This window comes from Saccopteryx bilineata, chromosome X, assembly GCF_036850765.1.
Source record: "Saccopteryx bilineata isolate mSacBil1 chromosome X, mSacBil1_pri_phased_curated, whole genome shotgun sequence".
In the NCBI taxonomy this organism is placed as follows: Eukaryota; Metazoa; Chordata; class Mammalia; order Chiroptera; family Emballonuridae; genus Saccopteryx; species Saccopteryx bilineata.
Window position 1 is genome coordinate 37,219,228 of NC_089502.1, and position 27,324 is coordinate 37,246,551.

The following is a 27,324-nucleotide window of genomic DNA, read 5'->3' on the forward strand; positions in this document are numbered from 1 at the left end:
TATCCCACTTTTAGGAATATACCCCAAGGACACCATAGAACGGCTCCAAAAAGAGAAATGCACCCCCATGTTTATGGCAGCATTGTTCACAATAGCGAAGATCTGGAAACAGCCCAAGTGTCCATCAGAGGACGAGTGGATTAAAAAGCTTTGGTACATATATACTATGGAATACTACTCAGCCATAAGAAATAATGACATCGGATCATTTACAATAACATGGATGGACCTTGATAACATTATACGGAGTGAAATAAGTAAATCAGAAAAAAAAAAACTAAGAACTATATGAAACCATACATAGAAGGGACATATAAATGAGACTCAGAGACATGAACAAGAATGTGATGGCAACAGGGATGGGCGGTGAGGGGAGGGGGGATGGGGCGAAGAAGGAGAGAGGGGTTGGGAGAGGGGACAGGCACAAAGAAAACCAGATAGAAGGTGACAGAAGACAATTTAACTTTGGGGGAGGGGTATACAGCACAATCAAATGTCAAAATAATCTAGAGATATTTTCTCTCAACATATGTACCCTGATTTATCAATGTCACTGCATTAAATTTAATAAATAAATTAAAAGAAAAAGAAAATGCTATTTTCCAGAGTAGCTGTCCTATTTTACATTTTCATTAGCAATGTATGTGTGTCCATACCAGAATTTGACATTGTCACTTTTTAAAAAATACATTATGATAGGTGTCAGGATAGCTTATTGTGTTTTTATTTGAATTTTCCTAATAGCTAATGATGTTTTTTATGTGCTTATTTGTCATCTGTGTATCTTTTTCAGTGAAACATCTCTTCACGTCTTTTGCCCACTTTATAGTTTGTTTTTGTTTTTTACTGTTGAGTTTTAGAGGGTCTTTATATATTGTAGGTACTAGTCCTCTACAAATATGTAGTATGGAAATATTTCTTCAAAGTATATAACTTTCTTTTTCATATTCTTAACATTTTCATTTGCAAAACAAATGTCTAAATTTTTATGAAGTCAAATTTATCAATATTTGCTTTTATGTATTGTACTTTGGGTTTCAAATCTAAGGACTCTGTTTTTCTCTAGGTACCAAAGAGATTCTCCTTTATTTTTCACATTTTACATTTAAGTTCATGATCCATTTTGAGTTAATTTTTCAAATAAGGCATTAGACTTAGCTCAAGGTTAATTTTATTTGTGCCTATGAATAAGCAATTGCTCCAGCACCATCTATTAAAATGGCTAACTCTCCTCCATTTAATAGTTTTTGCATCTTTTTGTGTCTATTTCTGAGTTCTCTATTCTGCTTCATTTACCTACGTGTCTATCCCTCCACCAACACAGCCTTAATTATGATAGTTATATAGTAAGTCTTGAAATTGGGTCAATGAATTCGTCTCTATTTTCTTTTTAGAATTGTTTTAGTTATTCTATATCATTTTCCTTTCCATGTAAATTTGTCTATAATTATAAAAAATCTTGTGGAGGTTTTGATAAGAGTTGAGTTAAACTGAAATTTTAATTTGGAAAAATCGACACCTTTATATATTGAGTCTTTCAATTCATGACAAAAGTATATCTCTCTTATTTAGATATTTAGTATCTTCCATCAGTGTTTTGTAGTTTTCAGCATATAAGCATATCTTCTTGTCTAGGACTTCCAATGCTATGTTGATTAAGAGTGGTGAAAGTGAACATCTTTGTCTTGCTACTGATCTTAAGGGGACTGCATTTAGATTTTGCCCATTGAATATAATATTGGCTGTAGGTTTTTCATATATGGGCTTTATTATGTTAAGGTATGTTCCCTCTATCCCCACTTTGCTGAGAGATTTGATTATTAATGGGAGCTGTATTTTATCAAATGCTTTTTCAGAATCTATTAATATGATCATGTTTTATTCTTCATTTTGTTTATGTGATGTATCACATTTATAGATTTGCAAATATTGCACCAACATTGTGTACCTGGATATAAATCCCATTTGATCATGATGTTGATCTTTTTAATTTGTTGCTGAATTCGATTTGGTAATATTTTTTGAGATTTTAGCATCTATGTTCATCAGGAATATTGGTCTATAGATTTCTTTATTCCTGGTGTCTTCACCTGGCTTTGGAATTAGGAAAATATTTGCCTCATAAAATGTGCTTGAAATTTTGGGAAGAGTTTGAGAAGATTAGGTGTGAAGCCACCCAGTCCAGGACTTTTGCTTGCTAGGAGTGTTTTGATATATGTTTCAAGTTCATTTGTTGTAATTGGTCTGCTCAGGTTTTCTGATTTTTCCACATTCAGTTTTGGAAGAGTATATGCTTCTAGGAATTTACTGGCATCTATTTGCCCAGGTTTTCCAATATTTTGGAATATAGTTCTTTATAGTATTTTCCTATAATATTTTGTATTTCTGTGATGTCAGTTCTTGCTTCTTCTCTTTCATTTCAAATTTTATTTATTTGAGTCTGGTTAAAGTTTTGTCAATCTTCTATACCTTTGCAATTATCCAGCTCTTGGTTTCATTAATCTTTTTTTATTTTTTATTTAGTTATTGATATATGTTGATCTCTGTATTACATACTTCCAGTCCAATCTTTATTATTTCCTTGTTCTTTTTTTTCTTTAACTTTATTGAAATTTGACCCTTTTATAAAATTTGTATTAATTTTCATTTATTGTGTTTACATGGATTCAAGTGTCACACTGAATATAATACCCTCACCCACACCCCTGTGTCCCTTTTTACACCCTCTTTGCCTCACTCCCCCAAGCTCCACCCCCTTTCCCTAGGATTTGCTGCCCTATTATCTATATCTCTGTGTTATGTATATATAATTTCACTAACCCCTTCACCTTCTCTGATCCTAACCCCTCATCCCCCTTCCTTCTATCATCTGTCCCTCTGCTCCTTGTGACCCCGCCTCTGCCTCTACTCCATTCCTCAGTTCACTTTGTTCATTAGATTCCACATATAAATGAGATCATATGATATTTGTCTTTCCTTGCCTGGCTTATTTCACTTAGCATAATAATCTCCAGGTCCATCCATGCCTTCACAAAGGGTAAGATTTCCTTCATTTTCACGGCCACTGTGTAAATGCACCACAGCTTTTTAATCCACTTATCCACTGACAGACACTTGGACTGTTTCCACATCTTAGCTATAGTAAACAATGCTGCAACAAACATGGGGGTGCATATCTTCTTTTGAATCAGAGATTTAATATTCTTAGGATATATTCCTAAAAGTGGAAGAGGTAGGTCAAAAGGCAGTTCCATTTTTAATTTATTGAGGAAACTCAATACAGTTCTCCACAGTGACTGCATTCCCACCAGCAGTGCAGGAGGGTCCCCTTTTCTTCACATCCTCGCCAGCACTTATTGTGTGTTGTTTTGTTAATGAGTGCCATTGTGACAGGTGTGAGGTAGTATCTCATTGTGGTTTTAATTTGCATTTCTCTGATGATTAGTGATGTTGAACATATATATTTTCATATGCCTAATGGCCATCTGTATGTCCTCTTTGGAGAAGTGTCTTATTCAGTTCTTTTGCCCCTTTGATGTTGAGTATTAGGAGTTCCTTACAAATTTTGGTTATTACCCCCTTATCAGATGTATTGGTGAATATAATCTCCCATTGTGTGGGTTATCTTTTTATTTTGTTCATAATGACTTTTGCTTGCAGAAGGTTTATAGTTTTATATAGTCCTATTTGTTCATCCTGTCCTTTATTTCACATGCCCATGGAGATAAGTCAGCAAAAATATTGCCACGAGAGATATCTGAGAATTTACTGCCTCTGTTTTCTTCCAAGATGTTTATGGATTCATGACTTACATTTAAGTCTTTTACCCATTTTGAGTTCATTTTTGTGAATGGTGTAAGTTGTTGGTCTAGTTTCACTTTTTTTTGCATGTACCTGTTCAGTTTTCCCAACACCCATTACTAAAGAGACTGTCTTTACTCTACTGTATGCTCTTACCTCCTTGGTCAAATATCAATTGATCATAAAGGTGTGGGTTTATTTCTGGGTTCTCTGTTCTGTTCCATTTATCTATATGCCTGTTCTTATGCCAGTACAAGCTGTTTTGAGTACAGTGGCCTTGTAGTATAACTTGATATCAGGAAGTGTGATACCACCCACTTTATTCTTCATTTTCAAGATTGCTGAAGCTATTTATGGTTTGTTTGTTTTTTTGGTCCTATATAAATTTATGGAATATTTGTTCTGTATCTTTGAAGTATACCTTTGGTATTTTAATAGAAATTGCATTGAATTTATAGATTGCTTTGAGTAGTATAAGCATTTTAATGATGTTTATTATTCCTATCCATAAACATGGTATATGCTTTCACTTGTTTCTATCTTCTTTGATTTTTTTTTCTGACAAAGACAGACAGAGAGAGGGGCAGATAGGGACAGACAGACAAGAAAGGAGAGAGATGAGAAGCATCAATTCTTCGTTGTGGCTCCTTAGTTGTTCATTGATGGCTTTCTCATATATGTCTTGACCAGGGGGCTACAGCAGAGTAGTAGTAGTACAGCAGTCTCTTCACTCAAGGCATTGACCATGGGCTCAAGCTGGTGAGCCTTGCTCAATGCAGATGAGCCCAAACTCAAGGTGGTGACCTCAGGGTTTCAAACCTGAGAACTCCGTGTCCCAGTCTGACACTCTATCCACTGAGCAACTGCCTGATCAGGCCCTTGATTTCTTTTATCAATGTCTTATAATTTTCCAAGTACAAGTCTTTTACTTCCTCAGTTAAATTTACTCTGAGGTACTTAGTTTATTTATTTTTGTTGTTCTTCCAATAGTGAAGAGGATGGTTTGTTTTATTTCTCTTTCAGACAGTTTATTGTTGGTTTATAAAAATGCCACTGATTTCTGAATATTAATTTTATATTCTGCCAACTTGCCAAATTCATTTGTCAGGTCTAGCAGTTTTTTGACTGACACTTTACTGTTTTCTAACTTCAGTATCATGTCATCAGCAAATAATGATAGTTTTATTTCTTCTTTTCCTATTTGGATGCCTTTTATTTCTTCTTCTTATCTGATTGCTGTGGCTAGGACTTCCAGAATGATGTTGAATGAAAGTGGTCAAAGGGGACATCTTTGCCTTGTTCCTGATCTTAATGGGATTGCTTTTAATTTCTTCCCACTGAGTGTGATGTTGACTGTGGGTTTATCATAGATGGCCTTTATTATGTTGAGGTATGTTCCCTGATTCCCACTGTGCTGAGAGTTTTTGCCTATAAGTGGGTTCTGGATTTTATCAAATGCTTTTTCTGTATCCGTTGATATTATCATGTGACTTTTATCCTTCCATTCATTTATGTGATGAATCACATTTATTGATTTGTGAATATTGTACCAGCCTTGCCTTCTCAGAATAAATCCCTCTTGATCATGATGTATGTATTTTTTTTATGTATTGCTGCATCCGGTTTGCTAATATTTTTTTTGAGAATTTCAGCATCTAAGTTCCACAGGGATATTCGCCTTAGTTTTCCTTCTTTCTAGTGTCTTTACCTGGTTTTGGAATGAGGATTATGTTTGCCTCACAAAAGAAGCTTGGAAGTTTTCCTTCCTCTTGAATTTTTTGAAATAGTTTTAGAAAGATAGGTGTTAGTTTTTTTTGTTTGTTTGTTTTTTGTTTTTTTGAATATTTAGTAAAATTCACCTGTGAAGCCATCTGGTCCAGGACTTTTGTTTGCTCCGAGTTTTTTGATAACTTCTTCAATTTCATTTGTTGTAATTTGTCTGTTTCGGTTTTCTGATTTTCCCTATTGAATTTTGGAAGATTATATGTTTCTAGGAATTTATCCATTTTGCCTAGGTTGTTCAATTTTTTGGCATACAGATCGTCATATTATTTTCTTATAATCTCTTGTATTTGTGTGATGTCACTTGTTACTTCTCCACTTTTATTTCTAATTTTATTTATTTGAGTCCTCTTTCTTTTTTTCTTGAGGAATCTTGTTAAAAGTTTGTCAACCTCTTTACCTTTTCAAAGAACTAGCTCTTGGTTTCATTGATATTTTGTAATTTTTTAAAGCCTTTATATCATTTATTTCTACTCTGATCTTTATTATTTTCTTCTTTCTACTTCTTCTGGGCTTTATTTGTTGTTCTTTTTCTAGTTCTTCAGATGAAAGGTTAAGTTGTTTATTTGAGCTTTTTCTTGCTTCTTAAGGTATGCCTGTAACGCTATGCACTTCTCTCTCAGGAATGTTTTTTCTGTGTTCCATAAATTTTGAGTTGTTGTATGTTCATTTTCATTAGTTTAAAGGAAATTTTTTATTTCTTCCTTGATATCATTGTTAACCCACTCATTATATAATAACATACTATTTAGCCTCCAACTGTTTGAATGTTTTTCAGTTTTCCTATTGTAGTTGATTTCTAGTTCATGCCATTGTGATCAGAGAAGATGCTTGATATAATTTCCATCTCCTTAAATTTATTGAGACTCATTTTGTGTTCTAACATGTGGTCTTCCCTCGAGAATGTACCATGAGCACTTAAGAAGAATGTATATTCTTCTGCTTCAGGGTGAAAGCTTCTAAAGTTATCAATTAAATCCAGTTGATCTAGTTTGTCATGTAAGGTGGTTGTTTCTTTGTTAATTTTCTGTCTGGAGTATTTATACATTGATGTCAGTGGGGTATTAAAATTCCCTATTATGGTATTACTGTTGATCTTACCCTTCATGTCCATCAAAATCTGCTTTATATATTTAAGTGCTCCTATATTAGGCACATAGATGTTTACAATAGCAATATCCTCCTGTTGGATTGCTCCCTTTATTATTATGTAATGACCTTCTTTATCCTTTATGCCTTTGTTTTAAAGTCTATTTTGTCAGATATAATTATTGGTACCCCAGCTTTTTTTTTTTATTTGAGTGAAATACTTTTTTACATCCCTTTACTTTCAGTCTATGTGTATCTTTTTTCTGAGGTGGGTGTCTTGTAGACAACATATGTATGGGTTCTGTTTTCTTATCCATGCAGCTACCCTATGTCTTTTGATTGGAGGATTTAATCTATTTACATTTAAGTTTATTATTGACATGTATTTATTTCTTGCACTTTATTCTTTAAATCTACAATTCTCTATTTCTCTATTTCTTTTTTTTCTTTGTTCTCTTTTTAGCAGGCCCCTTAAGATTTCATGCAGAATGGTTTGGTTGTAATGATTTCCTTGAGTTTTTGTTGTTTTGTTTTGTTTGTTTGACCTGGAAGCTTTTTATTTCTCCTTCAATTTCAAATGATAGCCTTGCTGGATAAAGAAGATTTGATTGTATGTTCTTGTTTTACATCACTTTGAATATTTTTTTGCCAATCTCTTCTGGCCTCAAGTGTTTCTGTTGAGAAGTCTGATGTCATCTTTATCAGGACTCCTCTGTCAGTAATTAACTGCTTTACTTTTGTAGCCTTAATATTCTTTCTTTGTCTCTTAACTTTGGCATTTTAATTATAATGTGTTTTTGTGTAGGCCTCCTTGGGTTCTTCTTTAATAGCACTCTGCGCTTCTTGAACTTGTGTCACTTTTCCCTTCATCAATTTAGGTAAATTTTCAGCTATGATTTCTTCAAACAGATTCTCTGTCCCTTGTTCGTTTTGTTCTCTTTCAGGAACCCATGTGATGTGAATGTTGTTTCTCTCTATGTTGTCACAGAACTCTCTCAGAGGTTCCTCAGTCATTTTGAGCCTCTTTTATCTTTACTGCTCTACTTCTGTGCTTATGTTTATCTTGTCTTCTAATTTCTGATTCAACCCTCTGCTTCATCTATCTTGCTGTTGATTTCTTCTAGTGCTGCCTTCATTTCTGATATCATGTTTGTTATTTCATTCTGGCATATTTTTATGATTTCAATGTCCTTTTTGATGCTTGTTATCTATGTAAGTGTTCATTATGACCATCCATTGTTGCTCTAAGATCTTTGAGCATCTGAAAAATCATTATTTTAACTATTGCAACTGGTAGTTTGGTTACTTTCATTTCATTTAGTTCTTTTTCTGGGATTTCCCTTGTTGATTCATTTGGGCCACATTTTTTTTTCTTCCCATATTGTCTATGTATTAGGTAGTGCTGCCTGACTTTGAAATTTTTGTAGTTTCTTTTTGAGGAAAATGAGTTCCTTGTTAGTGACCTCCAAGCCACCTGTTTTCCTTGTTCTAGGAATGTTTCTTGAGAGTATTATTTAACCTCTTATTGTCTGTGAGTATTGAATGCAGTTGGACCTTTTTTAGGTATGGGTATTCCTTTAGACTGGATAACTTTAAGCTTCAACCTTGATCGTATTACACATTGTACAATGTCCATCTTGTTGGACGTATATATTCTCCACAGTTTCTGGTGCCTACTAGACTCTTCCTTTCAGTGTACTGCTTGTGTAGCTATCTGAGTCTAGGGTTGTTGCTGTCTGCCACCCACTACCAGTTGTGTTGGTTGTAGATCTTCTTAGGCTGGGGTCAGCTGTTGTTTGAAACCTACTATGGAACACCTTTCTGCAGCTACTGTTCTTTTCACTGTTTCTGTCTTTGTTTTCTGTGCTGGATAGTGTGGGATGAGCCAACCTGTGTATAAGGATCAGTTTTATTCTGCTTAAAGATGACAGTAGCTTCATAAATGCCTCAAGGTCCAACAGATTTGCCTCCACTTTTCAACTGCTGTACCTCCTCTTGCAGCTGCCTGATCTTCCCACAGAGTTTTCTGTAGAAAGACTATAGTGTGGGCCCAGATTGACTTTACCCAACCAATCCATCTTCAGGTTGCAAGCTTTTTGGCTTAGGGTAGCTGAGGTTGGGAATCCAACATTAGTGGGACCCCCTATTTCTGGGGTCTCTTGATCAGGAGCTCAGTATGGAGAATGTGGCCCCTACTGCAGAACCTAATCCCTCAGCCACTGATGGTTACTCAAATTTTATTTTTCTCCAACAAGGTGAACAGTAGGTTCAGGTCAAAGTGGGGCCAACAGTCCCCTCTGCATTAGTTCTTCTAGCTGGTGAGACCCTGGTCTCAGGGAGAAAGTCTGAGAGGGTCCTCTCCTGGGGCTAACTGTGTCCCTCCCGAAGTGCCTAAGCCCCTTGACCGGATCCAACATTAGGCTCACAGGGACCCACACTTTAAATGTCCATGCTCTAAGCCTCTCTCCCTTCCCCCAGTGGAATGTAGCAGGGCAAAATATCCAGCACCCAGACCACTGAGTGTGAAACTCCACCCTATCCATTGCACATAAGCCAATGGCTGATCACAAAGAGTGAAATTTGCCTCAGTTGGACCAGGTGTGAGGAGCCCTTCCTTTAGATACCACTCTAGCAAGGGTTATTAGGTCATGAACCAATGCTCTTCTCAGCTAGACACTGGATTTGCCAGCCCTGGGCCTCTCTGGAAGGAATCTGGCACCAACCTGTGGACAACCATGCCCATGACTGTACTTCAGCAACCTTCTTGAAGCTAAAAGCAATCTAGAGATTAAGACTGCCTCTGCTGAGCCCAGGTGTACATGGAAATACCATGGTGCACACCTAGGCTGGTTTTTATCCACACTGGGCCTAGGGGAAGGTTCCCTGAGTCTTGCATCCTGTAGCTTCTGTCTGTTTTCTGGCTGCTCTGCCACTGAAAAAAACTTTTACTAGAGTCTGAAGCTTGTGGCAAGTCAAGCATTAGGAAGGGTAGTGGGTGTGGCTCTACCCCTGGCCCCAGGTGTCAGTCTGTCCAGACATTTTCCAACCTCAGTAAGGTGTGGCCCCAGGAGTCCGGTGGATGTGGCCTATGAAACCCAGAATTGTGATCTGCCTGCACTCTGGACAGTTTCCACTGAGTCTCCCAGAACGTGGAATTATCAGTCTTAGACTCTGGAGCATGGAAGCGGTGGAAAACTCCAGCCTTCACACCAGAAAACTGAGTCACTGATGCATCCTTGCCTCCTTGCTTCTAAGCGCCACCTAGTCGCCATGACTGGAGCAGGAGATATTCCAAGGGCAAAGTAGTTGCTTCTCCCCAGGTGAGTGCCACTCAGAAGGTACTGCTCCACCCAAAAAAGATGGCAACTGCAGTCTGGAGATTGACTCAACACAGGGTTCCAGTGGCTGTCCCCCACTGTGTCTTTCCCTGGGCCTCCAACTGTACACTCTCCTCATGCAATTCTAGTTCTCTCAGCTCTCTCTCACTGGAGCTCCAGGAAAGTGGCTGTGAATGAGATTTTCTGTGTGGGCCCTTTAAGACAGACCCTGCACCTCCACAAGCTCCATCTCTTTCTTACAGACAGAAACTGGCTGTAAATGCTCTGCGGGCACCTCTTTTAGGCTCTGGGTATCTAGGCTGGGGCTTCAAGCCTGGGGCTTAAGACCCACACCTCTCAGGGCAACCCTCCTCACTGTGAGAGTCCCTCTGGACCCTTAGCCACCACTTGCTTCTGGGAGACAGCAGCCCTTTCTGCATCGCCGCCCTTCCTACCAGTTTTGATGTGCCTTCTTCTGTGATCTTTGGTTATAGACTCCTGTTAGATTTGTCCAAAGTTGGTTTTTCAAGATTTTTCTTTAATTAAGTTGTAATCCAATTTGGTCCTGGGAGGTAGCAGTTGAAACGTCTGCCTACTCTGTTGCCATCTTTGAATCTCAGCTATTTCCATTGTTCTACTTCCTCTGGGCTTTGTTAGCTGTTATTATTCTAGTTCTTTGAAGTGTAAGAGTAGATTGCTTATTTTAGATATTTCTTGTTTCTTTAGGTGTGCCTCTTATACTATGAACTTCTTTCTCAGAACTAGCTTTGCCATGTCCCACAGATTTTGAGTTGCTGCATATTCATTTTCATTTGTTTCAAGGAAATTTTTTATTTCTTCCTAGATCTCATTGTTAGTTTTTTAATAACATATTGTTATTTAATAACATGCTACTTAGCATCAAAATATTTAAATGATTTTGTTTTTTTATTGTAGTTGATTTCTAGTTTCATACTATTATCATCAGAGAAAATGCTTGATATAATTTCCAATCTTCTTAAATTTATTTATTCTTGTTTTGTGTTCGAACATGTGGTCTATCCTAGAAAATGTAACATGAGCACTTGAAAAGAATGAAAATTGTGTTGCTTTGGAATGAAATGCTCTGAAGATATCAATTGAATCCAGCTAATCCAGTGTCATTTAAGGCCACTGTTTTCTTGTTGATTTTTTATCTGGAGGATCTATCTATACTGTCAATGAAGTGTTAAAATCCCCTGCTATGACAGTATTACTGTTCATCTCTCTTTAAGTCCATCAAGATTTGTTTTATATATTTAACTGCTCCTATGGTGGGTGCATAAATGTTTACAATGGTTTACAATAGCCTCTTGTTGGATTGTTCCCTTTATCATTATTATGTAGGGACATTCTTTATCTCTCACTATAGCTTTTGTTTTAAAGAATGTTTTCTCAAATATAAGTATTACTACACCCAGTGATTCTTTTTAAATTTCCAGTTGCATGGAATATTTTTTTCCATCCTTTCATTTTCAGTCTGTGTGTATCTTTTGTTCTGATATTGGTCTTTCGTAGACAGCATATATATATGGGTCATATTTTTTTTATCCATTCAGTTATCCTATGTTTTTTAATTAGAGCACTTAATCCACACATTTAAGTTTTTTTTAGTATTTTTTTAGATTTTATTCATTCATTTTTAGAGAGGAGACAGAGAGAAAAAGAGAGAGTGGGGGGAAAGCAGGAAGCATCAATTCCCTTATGTGCCTTGACCAAGCAAGCCCAGGGTTTTGAACTGGCAACCTCAGTGCTCCAGGTCAATGTTTTATCCACTGCACCACCACAGGTCAAGCCAAAATTATTATTGATGTGTACTTTTTTAATGCCATTTTATTCTTTAAACCTATGATCCTATTTCTCTCCATTTCTTTTTTCCTTTTATCTTCTCATAACAGGCCCTTTAATAGTCTTTGCAATGCTGGCTTGGTTGTAATAAATCCTTTAGCCATTTGGCGGGGGGGGGGAGGTCAGGGAATCTATTTCTCCTTCAAATTTAAGTAAAGTTTTGCTGAATAGCATAGTCTTGGTTGTAGGTCCTTGTTGTTCATCATTTTGAGTATTTCTTGCCAATCTCTTTGGGCTGAATTGTTTCTGTTCAGAAAGCAGATGATTGCCTTATGGGGACTCTTTTGTAAGTAATTATTGTTTTTCTCCTGCAGCTTTAAGATTATTTCTTTGTCTGTAATGTTTGACATTTTAATTATGATGTGTCTTGGTGTAGGCCAGTTTGGGATCACCTTGATTAGGACTCTCTGTGCTTTCTGAACATATTTGACTTTTTCTTTCACTGGGTTAGGTAATTTTTCAGCTATAATTTCTTCAAATATGTTCTGTATCCCTTGTCTGCCCTCTTCTCCTTCAGATACCCTCATGATGTGGATGTTGTTTTATTTCATGTTGTCCCAAAGTTCTCTTAGACTTTTCTGAGCCTTCTTAAGTCTCTTTTATTTTAGCTGCTCTGCCTTTGTAGTTACTGTCATCTTGTCCTCTTAATTGCTGATCTGATCCTCTGCTTCATCTAACCTGCTGTTGATTGTTTCTAGTGTCATCTTCATTTCAGATATTGTATTTGTCATTTCTGACTGGCTCTTTTTATAGTTTCTGTGTCCTTTTTAATGGTTACTATTTTTTTGTTTAAATTCTCACTGAGATCATCCATTCTTATCTTAAGGTTCTTGAACAAGAACCATTATTTTGAACTGTCTGATAGTGTGGTTGCTTCCATTTCATTTCATTCTTTTTCTAGGGTTTTACTTTGTAATTTCATTTGGGACATATTTCGTCTGACCATTTTGTCTTTATATTATGTAACTCTGCTCTGATTGCCAAACTTGTTCCTTCCTTCATAAGGAAGCTGTCTTGTTAATCTTAGTGATACAAACTTCCATGTCACCTCGGCTTTTGCTCTGTGAATGGGTTTTTTTTTTTATAGAGACAGAGAGTCGGAGAGATGGACAGATAGGGACAGACAGGAAGGGAGAGATATGAGAAGCATCAATTCTTCATTGTGTCATCCTAGTTGTTCATTGATTGCTTTCTCATATGTGCATTGACCAGGGGGTTAAAATGGAGCAAGTGACCCTGTGCTCAAGCAATAATCTTGGGCTCAGGCCAGCAACATTGGCCTTCAAGCCAGCAATCTTTGGGCTTAAGCCAGTGACCATGGGATCATGTCCCACACTCAAGCCAGCAACCTCACCCTCAAGCTGGTGAGCCCATGCTCAAGCCAGATGAGCTCACACTCAAGTCGGCAACCTCAGAGTTTCAAACCTGACTTCTCCACATCCCAGCCTGATGCTCTATCCACTGAGGCTGTGCTTACAGAAAGGTAAGACTTGTGCCCCTATAGTGCCTCCATACTTCACACCTCCCAACTATCTGGCTCCCAGTTCAAAGCTTCTCCCATGCCAAAAGGCTGTTACTGTTGAGATAAGATACCCCCTCCTTTACTAAGAGGCTTAAAAGGCATTTTATGATTTATACCAAATGAGATTTAGGTTCAGAGAGATATTGTAAATATGGTTTTTATACTTGTGTGTGATTTACACCAGCTCAAGATGGCCAATTGCATTCCTGCTTAGGAAGGGCTATTATATTGTAAATGGAGAAGTTTTCCTACTAGAAGGTTTTGAGTAGATTGAGGAAGGAGACTCGGAACCCCTACCTTCCCTACACCTGTGAAGAAGAAAGTAAACAGTCAGGAAGGTGGAAGGGTAAAGGGAGATTTGAGCAGCCTTTTCCTCTCCCCTTTCTTTCTCTTTAAAATGCAATTTACAAACACTTATCCTCTGACATCATGTAAGCCCCCTTCCATCCTAAAATCATGTGATTGATGTATGTACCTCTAGACAAAGGAATCACAAGATTCATGTATGTGAACTTGTGTTCTGTAAAGGGTATATAAGATTTAAGAAATCTAATTTGGGGGAGCACGTGTCTTTGGAGCCATAGCCCCCATGTGCTTTGCCAGCTTTAATAAATTCTCTTTTTCTCTTATACTTATCTGAGTGTCAATCCTCCATTGGGTTGCTTTCCTGCTACACAATAATAAAATGTCATAGAAATTAAATATATAGAAATATAGAAAAATATAGAAGATATATAGAAAGAAATTAGGATATAATATTAAAAGCTATTAAGGCAAGTGAATAAGGCTATGCCATCTGGACAGGAATTAATTGAGTGTGTACAGATAACATAGGCAGACTCTGCCTTTCACGCAGGCCCAGTTAGTGTGTGTGTGAAGTTATATATAAATAAGAAGTGGCTTGATGTCATAACTCTGTAGGTTAACATAAACAAGAAGCTTCCCTAGAAACACCTTAAAAGTGGCTTGATGTAACATTTCAGTAGATTAACACATAAAGGACTCCCTGCTAAAAACTTTGAAAAAGGTGGTTTGATATAATAATCCTGTAGAATGACACCTGTTAGAAGGCATAGGCCAGAAAGGGTACTAAAGCTAAGAAGCTAAGGGCCCCCATTACTGAGGTAGTCACCCAGACTCCAATGTTGAACATGGACTGTCTCCAAGCCACTCTGACCAAAGACAGCCAAGAGAAGCACACCAATGGGGCCCCCTTAAGCTGTACCCAGGCACACCAAAGGGATTTGTGAGTAATAAACTGCCTGTGTGATTCTTGCAACTAACTTGTATGTCAGTCATGTTTTTCCTTCGGGTGGCAGTTGGTGTCAGCACCGATAAGTAGAATCCTCATAGCCGCCTCAAGTGTAGTCTTGAAGAGGCGGCCAGTCCTGCTGATAAGCAGGGGTGTCCCACTGTGCAGAGAGGTCAAATTCAGGATGCCTAGTTGATGTAGAGCTGGGACACAGGCACAGAAAATCCTGACTCTGAATGAAGCTAGGAGCTCTTCTCCTTTTTGAGGTAGCCAGGGTTGTGCTTGACACAAAGATAGGAGTAGTGGACCCACAATACCTCCAAACACCCCTGCTACCACCTGTCTGATTTCTGGACAAAAGCTTCTCTGGAGACAATTATGCACTGAGGTGGGGAGAGGTGGGCTATCTTTTCAGGACCCCACAATTTAGACACTGTCTGGATTAAAAAAAACCCAAAAAACAGAAAACAAAAAAAAAACTTCCCAGAATAAAGGTGCTGCAAAAGACACTGCTAGGATTGAGCACAGCTGAGAGCCCCACCAACAGTTAGGGGTGGGATGTGGAGTCCCCTGGCTGGTTCTGTGATAATAACAGTGCTAGTATTTGCGAAGGTAGTATCTAGAACTCTTATTTTCACTACCACATATTACGCAAGCTCCTCTTCATGTCCTTTTTGTTCTGTGTTGTTGCATAAGCTTGAGAATTCCACTCTCCTAGGGAAAGGGAGCACCACAGAGATAACACCCCTCTGGCTTTTTAGCTGCTGCTCATGGATGCAAGGGTTATCCATTTCTCTGACTCTATCCTTCTTACCAGTCTTTATGTGGTTTCTTCTGTAAATCTTTGGTTAAAATTTTTTAGTTCAGCTATCTTTCAGTTGACTATAATGGTTGAGTGATCATTGTTTTAGCCGTGAATCAAGTTTAGAGTCAGAAGCCAATGAGTGTAATATTCACCTACTGTGCAGCCATCTTGGAATCTCCTATCTATTTTATCTTTATTGAGATTTTGTTGCTTTAACTTTCAAGGAATGAGTCTATTTTCTAACATGTCAAATTTAGGATCACCAAGTTATTCATAGAATTTCTTTCATTACCTTTTGAAAGGCTGCAGGGTCTTTAATAATATCCCCAGCTCATTTCTGATATTGATGAATTGTATACTTTCCATTTTTATTTTTGTCATCTTGCTAGAGATTTGTCTGTTATTTTAATTATTCTCAAAGAACCAGGTTTTCATTTCATTTTATCAATTCTCTTGTTTTTCTATTTTATAATTTAATTTATTTTTTATCTGTACTATTTTTTCTTCTTCTTCTTGCTTTGGGTTTACTTTGTTCAGTTAGTTTCTTGGTATAAATTTAGATAACTAATATGAAACCTTTCATTTTTTTCATTCAGTTCTACATACTTTTTAAAATTCCATTTGAGACTTCCTTAATGATCTATAACTCATCTATATTTATGCTATTTAATTTCCAAGTGTTTAATGATTTTCCTTCGCCTTTATGTTACTGATATCTTATTCAAATTGGTTGTAGTCAGAGAAAAAACTTTGCACAATTATATATCTTTTTATTCTTTTGAGATTTGTTTTATGATCCAGGGAATACTGTATCTTTGTGTATGTTCTATGGGTGATTGAAAATAATATGTATTCTGCCATTTTGGGGTGGAGTATTCTATATATGTCAATTAGATATTTTTGCTTGATTGTTTTATTTAAATCTTTTGTATCCTTATGGATTTCTGTTTAGTAGTTCTATTCATTGCTGAGATTTAGGTTTTGAACTTCCCAATTACAATTGTGGATTTATCTATATCTCCTCGGAGCACTATCAGCGTTGTGTCATGTGCTTTGAAACTCTGTTCTTTGGTTCATATACATTTAGGAATATTGTACCTTCTTGACATATCGATTTTTTTGTTATGATACAATGCCCCTTTTTGTTTTATATATAATTTCCAGATTTTTTTACTTGTACTTAATGGGAGAAATAAGAAAAATATGTCTATTCTTTATGATAAAGAAGTCTTAAAACAGGGGTCCTCAAAGTTTTTACACAGGGGGCCAGTTCACTGTCCCTCAGATCGTTGGAGGGCCACCATCACCAATGCTCCTCTCACTGACCACCAATGAAAGAGGTGCCCCTTCCAGAAGTGCGGTGGGGTCCGGATAAATGGCCTCAGGGGCCTGCATGCAGCCTGCAGGCCGTAGTTTGGGGATGCCTGTCTTAAAACTTAATTTTAAACATGAATAGGCATAATTAACTTAACTTACAAGTTGTCTTAAAAAATTAGTAACTGTTTAATTTTCCCTGGTTGTTTTCAAGATAGCTGATGACTATTCTCAATGGTGCAGAAAGAGGGATGTCAAAGGTTGTCTTGCACAGATTATTGTAAATTTTAACAAGAATCAAAAATAGAGGTAGGATAGATGGTGATGGAGGGTGACTTGACTTGAGGCGGTGAACACACAAAGTAATATATAGATGATGTATTATAGAATTATATACCTGAAATCTGTATAATTTTATTAATCAATGTCACCCCAATAAATTCAATAAAATATTTATAAAAATAAATAAGTAGCCATTAGTAAATGATTGATTAAACACTTTATGGCACATAGATAGTTTATATTTATCCAGCATGCAAAAATGCAGATAAACTGGCTGGTAATATATTAAAATAATTCTAGAATAGCTTGTTACTAGTTTCTTACTTGACTTTCATATAAATTATACACTTTCAGTGCCCCAGCCATCTTGGTTCTTTTTCCAGGACTCCTTGAATCTCCACATGGTCTAAAAACTAAAGGCTTACCACTTGCATAGTGGGAGCTTCAAGGTCATGCTTTACAATTATGACTGGTGCCCATTCTGAATAGTTGAAGTCCATTTCTTATCAGATATTAAATATTTAGTAATAACTCTTTGACCTATACTTAACACAGACTATCATACAGCTATTAAAAACAAGTAAGGGAAGCTACAGGAAACCACAGAAGATTAAACATATACATTTATCTTTACACCTCAAACCTCACTAAAATGACAACAAAGACTTTTAAAAGTCTTAAAACCAAAAAGACAAAAAGAACACAAGAGGAGATGATAGCAGAAGAGAAATGTCAACACAAGTTTTGTACACTGAAAAGTAGATGGGCAGGTGGTAACTGACTTAGCAGAATAGATGAAACTGAAACCTCAGCCTGAAACTGGGGAGAAACCAAAGAAAGCAAGGAAATCTATGCTGCAGAACCTCAGAATGTCTTGGATTTGGAGGCACTATGAATTTCAAGAGGCAGGCGTGTGGGTAAGACTGAATAAAGAATGATAGATTGGCAGTTGGTGAGAGGAGTTTATAGCCCCTCCTCTTAACTTCACTTGTGCACTTCATGTAATAATTTCCCCTTTACAATGCACGTAGAAGACCAAAATATTTTTTCTTGCTGAAAAAGTTTATATGTCTAAGAAGTGGAGTAAATTGCCACACTGAAAATGAGGATTTAATATCTGGATATTAAATAATGTAGTCTTTCATCTCTACCCTCTTCTTTTGTATCTCCCAAAATACTAGCAGCCAGATTTCTAACACTTCATAGAAAATGGAATATTCCTCTTTGTGGAACTAAATTGTCCAATAGAAAAGACCTAAAATTATTGACTCTTTGAAGAACCCTAGTAAAATAGCTCACCCTTCTCATTGTTTAAATGTGCCTATTCATATACAAAGAACTTCTAATCAGCTTCTTAGTCTCTTACTATTACATAAAAATGAGCCATCAAAAACAACACATCAAGGGAAGAGAGACAAAACAATAGAACATAAAAAAGTAAGCTTGTAGAAAACAGAGACAATGCGAAGAACAGAAGAAAACTTTTAAAAAATAAAAATGAATATACAACATGCCTTAATAATTAGGTTTAAATAAAAAGAACATTCAGAGAAACAGAAAAATGTTTTAGAAGTTTAAAATAATACAAAATATAGAAATGTTGAAGTGTAAATAGGAAGAAACCAAGAAACTTCCTGGAAACTAGAATTTAAAAAAAAATAAACAAAACAGCAGAAGAGATGAGCTAAGGATCAATCTAGTATGTCCAACATCTAGATATGGAAAAAAAGAAAATTATACAAGAAATAATGCAAGAAAATTAAAGTACATGAGTTTTTCAACCGAAAGGGCCCACTGAGTGCCTATAATAAAGAAAAATAGATCACACAAGGACACACCATAGTGAAATTTCAGACTTAACAACAGCACTGAAAGCTAGAAAGCAATGAACTGATGCTTTCAAAAGTTTGAGAGAATTATTTGTAACCTAGAACTCTATGACCATCCAGACTTAATGATGAAATAACAAAATTTTCAGACATGAACGGTATCAATGCATATTTTGTTTCTCAAATAGCCTTGCACAGAAAGTTCTTAGAGGTTGTGTTCAATCAAAATAAAGGAATAAACCAAAAGGGAGCAAGAATGCCTGGAAAACAGTATTGAGAGTTTTCAGGATTTCCCCAAAATAGCTGTGAAACCTGTACAAGGTTCCCTCCCACTGGTGGTTCAACTAGGTAAAAATTATTTTAGAAAGAACATTTGGTGGGAAAGGTTGAATAAAGTTGCCTTGATTAAAGGTTAATCACCAAGAATTCTAAGCAACAAGAAGCTTTTCAAGGAAAGCGTTTCCAAAAAAATTGCAGGATAGGCCTGACCTGTGGTGGCGCAGTGGATAAAGCGTCGACCTGGAAATGCTGAGGTCGCCGGTTCGAAACCCTGGGCTTGCCTGGTCAAGGCACATATGGGAGTTGATGCTTCCAGCTCCTCCCCCTTCTCTCTCTCTGTCTCTCTTCTCTCTCTCTCTCTCTCTCTCTCTCTCTCTCTCTCTCTCTCTCTCTCTCCCTCTCCTCTCTAAAAAATTGAATAAATAAAAAATAAAAAAATAAAAAAAAAGAGTTAAAGTGTTTAAAAATTTTAAATTAAAAAAAAATTGCAGGATACACTAAAGGAAATTTTAAAAGGAGGAAAATGTTAAGACAATTGTATTTTCACTACTTACATAGACAAAATCTAATCCAAGGTAGTCTTGAAAGTTACTCTGGTGGTTGGATGGATGGCAGAGGCAACCAGGCAGTCTAACCTTATCTAGAAGTCACAGGTAAGGACTGACTTAAGGAAAAATGGGCAATCAGGTAAAGTTGATATAAGCATCTGTTATTTGATTTTTTACCTGCCTGCACTCAGATTCCTTATGTCATCATGCCTCCCTTACCTAGCTAAAAATTACCATACTTTAAACAAACTTGTCCTTTATATAATAAACCAATATGGAATCTTTGCAAACTTGCCATCCACCTTAAGAAATATCAAAGCTTTGTCTTTCCAGTAAATGTCAGCTAATTATCAGAAATCTGTTAAATAAATCTGTGTCAAGATGTTAATGACAAATAACAGATTTATACTCTATCCATCCAGAGATATTTGTATTTCAGTAAACTACTCATGGACACCAATGAACTAATTTCAAATAACATAGTCAGTGAAATATTTTTTTAAAAGGTTGAAATATCACAGCCACCTAATTCACTATGGGCAAAACCAGTTGAATATCTGTTTCTGGGATGATGGCAATGTAATTTCTGAGACCTGGTTCTTCACATAGTTATGGTGAGACTAAATCACCTTTCAAAATAATAAATACATCAAAAAAGTAGAAATTTTTTTTCAGATTATCACATGGTCATTTTGGCTTGGAGTGAGGGAAGCCTTGAAATAATTTTAAACATAATCTAAGAGACATTAGAGGTTAATGAATTTGCTACTAAAACATGTTTTACAATTAAATGCAATATGTTTAGAATTAAAGCACTGGGAGATGATCACGTTCACTTAAAACAGTTTTGTATAAGGATGGTGATCTATAAAATGAATTATATCAAAGACATAATGTTATTACAATAGAAGACAAAAATGAATTATATACAATCAACTAATTTATATTGGTAATCTAAATCACATTAAAACATGTAGGCCAATGTATTTGGAAACAGAATTATGCTCAAAATAACACTTGAGTCATATCAGGTCATTCTAAGCACAAACATACTGGACAATTCCATAACTTTGAAATCTAAGGAAAGTGATAGGGGACTGAGGGATTTCAGTAAATGCTGCTAGTATGTATCTCATGTTTAGAGCTATCAAATTCGCATTGTGAACTTTAGCACAAATCTCACTGCAACTCAGGGGACATATTCTAATTCTGGTAATAGTATTTGCCAAAGTGTTCTGAGGACTTCAGTTAAATCCTATCTAAGTCAAAGTATAAAATTTAAATCATGGTATAAGGAAGAACATGAAAATAAATACATTTAGATATATAAGATGAGAACATTATTTCAATACCTTGCAACATATGATGGGGCAAGAAACTCGGTTCAGTATGCTGGGTACAGTGGCAAGAGCCCAATACTAAATGCCACAGTCTCTCAGGGTCAGGAGGCAATGATGCCATGACATTCCACAAATGTCATTTCACACAGTAAAAATATTTCTGACAGTCACTCTGCCCAAAGCTTCTTATTTGTAACACTGTCAGCTGGCGTGTCACTCACAGTGACAGGAAAAGGAGAGAGGGAAAGATGATTGCGGTGAAAAAGATGGTATGAGTTAAATCACTGCATGGTGAACAAACAATATTCACCTGAGGTATCCATTGTCACACAGATGGCTGACACACTTCTGTCTCTAAGTGCTAAGGGGGAAAATATTCCACTTGCCTCCAGGAAATAGGTAATGCCAATATTCAAATGATCACAATTTAAAAAAAAAAGACATGAAATCCAGCTAAATCAGTGTTGTTTTGTTCTTTAATGAGAGGACAGGGGATATAGAGACAGACTCTCACATGCATCCTGACTGGGATCCATCCAGCAACCCCCATCTGGGGCCCATGCTCTGCCCATCTGGAGCCACTCACAACCAAGCTATTTTTAGTGCCTGAGGCAGAGGCTCCATGGAGCCATTCTCAATGCCTGGAGCTGACTTACATGTGCTTGAATCAATTGAACCATGGCTGTGGGAGAAGAAGAGAGAGAAAGAAAGAAAGGTTAGGAGAGGGGAGAGAATCAGATGGTCCCCTCTCCTGTGTAAATTGATGGGAATTGAACCCAGGACTTCTACATGCCAAGCCAATGCTTTATTGCTGAGCTAACAAGCCAGGGCCAAAAATGTAACTCTTGAAGGCCTCTTGGTGATAGGGGTACTTTATCCAGTAACTTTTTTTTCAGGGGGGGAGAACATGGTAGCCTAGCTACACATTGAAACATAGAAGTTCAGTATGTTAAAAAATTCAAAAAGACCTATTTTGATTTAGGAGGTCACTTAGAATTCACTGTTCGTTTCACATAGCCACCACCGTCATCTCTAAGACATCCCTAAGGAATTCCAGGACTCTTCACCACACCCTTGTATAATGGGAGCTCCAAACCCCAAATTATTATGCCCAAGTACTTCTGTGGTGAATTGGTATCAATCCAGATTTTTTTCCTAATTATCCCAAGCCTAGGCACAATTGTCAACAATGTATTGTCTGCCTCAGGCAGACAATTGTGCTCTGCCTTAGTTTTCTCAAACAAGCAATTGGCATTACCTCTAATTCATTCAGTAACTTCAGCAAATGAGAGAGACTTCACTGTAATGAAATACTTAGAAATACAAACTATACCTCAATGTAAATTATGTTTAATTCAAAGAAGTTTTCACAGTGTGAGACCAAACATGGTCAGTCTTAAGTATAAGATATTTACTACAGACCTGTAGTGGAGCAGAAGATAAAGCGTCGACCTGGAAATGCTGAGGTCGCTGGTTCGAAACCCTGGGCTTGCCTGTTCAAGGCACATATGGGAGTTGATGCTTCCAGCTCCTCCCCCTTCTCTCTCTCTGTCTCTCCCTCTCCTCTCTAAAATGAATAAAGATATTTGCTACAGTATTTGCTTTTATATCCTGGGAAAATTGGTTACCTGACTCAAACAAGCTCTCAAAAATAAAATAAAATAAAATGGTTGTTCTGACATTCTGAGGCATTTTCAGAAAAAAATCCATGATGTGCAAAATAAAACATTGCCTTTTTCAGTATGTATAAAATAGATGTTTTTAGGAATTTAAATGTCATTGCAGAAAAAATATATTACCAAAATATGTGTTACAATTTAGTCATACTAAGTTGTGAACTATGTAAAAATATAAGTGTGACTACCTGTGAAGTTTATAGTCTTTATTTACAACAAACCCAGAGTCTTGAATTTACGTACCTTTGTTTCAAGAGAAAAAAAATTTTGAATGGGTTTCTCTTAATGCATCTTAATGACCAAAAGTATTTCATTGTTTCATTTCAAACTCTGTTCATAAAAGGAGGCAATAGATAAAATCCAGAAAGATTACTTTTTCTTGCCATGAACACGTAATAATGGTCTCTTAAGATACAGAATCAGTTGGACTGATTCTGCCTTTGCCTCTGCTCTCCTGTATATTTTCTGAATGACCCTCACTTGGCCTGTGGTTAGGAACTTTACAACCACAGAAATTACTTTTCTCTGGAAGCTGACCTTTCTTTGTTTGGGATTTGTTTCTAAACAGCTTGAAAGAAGTTCATGACCTTTATGCTCTGGGCTTTTGGGTTTTGTTTTGTTTTGTTGAGTCAGAATTGACTTTTGCATTAGTTCTATTTGTTTTTTTGTATTTTTAAATGTTTTTTTTTTCAGTTACAGTTGACATACGATATTATATTAGCTTTAGGTGTACACAACAGTGAACAGTGATTAGACATTATATAACTTAGTGATCATCCTGAAAAATCTTGTACCCATCTAACACCACACATAGTTATCAGAATATTATTGACTATATTCCTTCTGCCGTACTTTACATCCCCATGGCAATTCTGTTAAAACCAATTTGTACTTCTTAATCCCTTAACCTTTTCAACTGGAAACCATCAAAATATTTTCTGCATATATGAGTCTGTTTATGATCTGTTTGCTTTTTTTTGTCAGAAACAGAGATAGATAGACAGAGAGAGAGACAGATAGGGACAGACAGACAGGAAGGAAGAGAGATGAGAAGCATCAATTCTTCATGTGGCTCCTTAGTTGTTCATTGATTGCTTTCTCATACATTCCCTGATGGGGGGACTATAGCAGAGCGAGTGACCCCTTATTTGAGCCAGTGACCTTGGGCTCAAGCCAGTGACCTTGAGCTTCAAACCAGCAACATTTGGGCTCAAGCTAGCAACCATGGGGTCATGTCTACGATCCCACGCTTAAGCCATCAACCCCTTGATCTAACTGGTGAGCCCACACTCAAGCTGGATGAGCCCTCACTCAAGCTGGTGACCTTGAGATTTTGAACTTGGGTCCCCTACGTCCCAGTCCAACACTCTATCCATTGTGCCACCAGCTGGTCAGGCTCTTTATTTTGTTTTTTAGATTCAATTGTTGATAGATAAGTATTTATTGCTATTTTATTTTTCATATTTTTGATCTCTTCTTCTCTTTCTCTTATTCCTCTTTCTTCTTCAAGAAGACGCTTTAAGCGGGGGCAACTTCTGATTGATAGAGCCTCCATATTCAGGGATAAACACTAACAAGAGGGACTTGGCAGATAATAAGATCTATACTACACTAGTCGCAAGCAGAGACTAGTGCCTCTTCTTCCCAGCCAAAACAGGCTACAAAGTGTGGAAAGCCTGGGTTGAGAGGTCCAACTGAATGCTAGGCGCTGAACAGTCACCTTGACAACAATTGACTCCCACCCCCGCCTGATTACACTGGAGGCCCTGACTGCCAGAGTCTTTCCCAAAGCCTTGAGTGGGGATAGAGTGGGGATTTCCCAGCTCTTTGAGCCTCTTACTCCCCAGGCAGAAGCAGTTGCAGCCTTATAGCTGGATCACCAGGCTGCTAATTCAGGAAGGGGGGACTAGGAGAGAGAATCCAGGAAAGCAAACTCTCTCATCGTTGGACCCTGCAAATGCCAACAAGCCTTGACTACCAGCAAGACTGAAGCCAATTATATGACATTGCCATAGAATCCCATCAACTGCAAATCCCTACCTAAGTGTGACACAGGGGCAGAGCCTGGGGTACAGAGTCACCTACCAGGAAGAGGGAGAGAAAAGAAAAAGGAAGAAGTTAACCTCTCAAAATCAAGAAAAATCCACAGACTTTACAACTTGTTCTACTAATTTTTTTGTTGTTGTTGTTTGTTTCTTCTATCTTATTGCCTTTATTTCCTCCACCTCGGTCCTTCTATTCTCTTCCCATCTTATGCTTCCCTTTTCTGGAACTACACTACCCATAACTGTTACATTTTATTTCTCTTCTTCATCCTCACCCTCCTTTAAGGTTATACTCCAAAACACTTAACTCTCACTCTCTCCTCTTTTGTTTGTTTTTTTTTTATTTGCTTTATTTTGTTTTTTTCTCTTCCTTTTTTATTTCTTCCTTCGTTTTTCTCTTTTTCTTATTTTTTCCTTTCTATTCATTTTTTCTTTTCTCGTTTTACTTTCCTCCCATTTAATCCTCAATCATGAACAAATTAGTTAATTTGGGACTCAAGGCTTTTTTTGGCTTTATTTTTCTTTTTTGCTTTTGTTTTTGTTTTTTTCTTGTTTGTTTATTTTTGTGGCATTTTGGGTCCTCCCAACCCAAGGTCTCCATTGTAACTAGTCTTCGCTCCACTTAATACAAAAGATTTTTACTTATTATTTTTATTTTTTTCTTCTTTATTATTCTTTTTTTGGTCCTTTTTTCTGGTTCCCTCTTATCCCTCTGATTATATCTCTTAGTTGACCATCACTTACAAGCAAATCATCTTATGCTTGTCTAAAATTTTCTTCCTTTTTTTTTTTTTTTTTTTTGCATTTAGTAGGTCCCTACTCCCTTTTTTTGCCCCTTGAACTCTTCACCCCAAATCAGGCCCTCCATTATAGGCATGATATTTCACTGAGGAGGGGAGAGGAGGGAAAGAGAAGAAAGAAAAAAAAGGGGGAAATAATAAATTATTACTGTTTTTTGTGTGGGGGGGTGTTTTACCTTTTTATTTTTTTTTACTTTTTACTCTTTATTAATTCTAATTAGAACTATCAACAAGACCACCCTCAGATGCCAATAAGAAAGAGGAAATCGAATATTATGGATACAAAAGAAAGAGAGGTAACACAAATAGAGGTGGAAAAATCTATGGAGAAAAGACTTAACATATTGGAAGCCTTGGAGCTAAATGACAGAGAATTTAAAATAGAAATCTTAAAAATACTCAGAGATATACAAGAAAACACAGAAAGGCAATATAGGGAGATAAGAAAACAACTCAATGAACACAAAGAATATAATACCAAGGAAATTGAAACTATTAAAACAAATCAAACAGAAATGAAAAACTCAATTCACGAGCTGAAAAACGAGGTAACAAGCTTAGCTAACAGAACAGCCCAGATTGAGGATAAGATTAGTGAAATAGAAGACAAACAACTTGAGGCACAACAGAGAGAAGAAGAAAGAGACTTAAAAATAATAAAAAACGAGAAAGCCCTACAGGAATTGTCTGACTCCATCAGAAAGAATAACATAAGAATAATAGGTATATCAGAGGGAGAAGAGAAAGAAAATGGAATGGAGAATATACTCAAACAAATAATAGACGAGAACTGCCCAAGCCTGTGGAAAGAATTAAAGCCTCAAATTCAAGAAGCAAACAGAACACCGAGTTTTCTTAACCCCAACAAACCCACTCCAAGGCACATCACAATAAAGATGAAACAAACCAATGACAAAGAAAAAATTCTCAAGGCAGCCAGGGAAAAGAAGAGTACAACATATAAAGGAAGGCCTATTAGATTATCATCAGATTTCTCAGCAGAAACTCTACAAGCTAGAAGAGAGTGGACCCCAATATTTAAAGCCCTGAAAGAGAGGAACTTTCAGCCAAGAATACTATACCCATCAAAGCTATCCTTCAAGTATGAAGGAGATATAAAAACATTCACAAATACAGAAAAGATGAGAGAATTTATCAACAGAAAGCCCCCACTCCAGGAAATACTAAAGGGGGTTTTCCAACCAGATTCAAAGAACAAAAGAAAACAACACCACAAGTAACAGCTCCACCAAGAACACAATAAAACCAAACTTAAACTGTGACAACAAAGGAAAAAAAGGGGGGAGAGGATGGAGATTAACAGTAGCAAAGAATGATGAAGTGCAGAAATACTTATAAGATAGGGTACTACAATGAATATGGTAGGTACCCTTTTCATTACTTAATGGTAACCACCCTTAAAAAAACCACCACAAAAACACTTGACTTAAAAAAGGTAGCAACAGAGGAAAGAAGTATGGAACACAAACAAACAAAAACAAATGATAGAAAAACAAAAGAGAAGAATCAAACTAGATACAAAACTAACAGAAAGCAATTTATAAAATGGCAGTAGGGAACCCACAAGTGTCAATAATTACACTAAATGTAAATGGATTAAACTTACCAATAAAAAGACACAGAGTAGCAGAATGAATTAAAAAAGAAAATCCAACTATATGCTGCCTACAAGAAACACATCTAAGCAACAAGGATAAAAATAAATTCAAAGTGAAAGGCTGGAAAACAATACTCCAAGCAAACAACACCCAAAAAA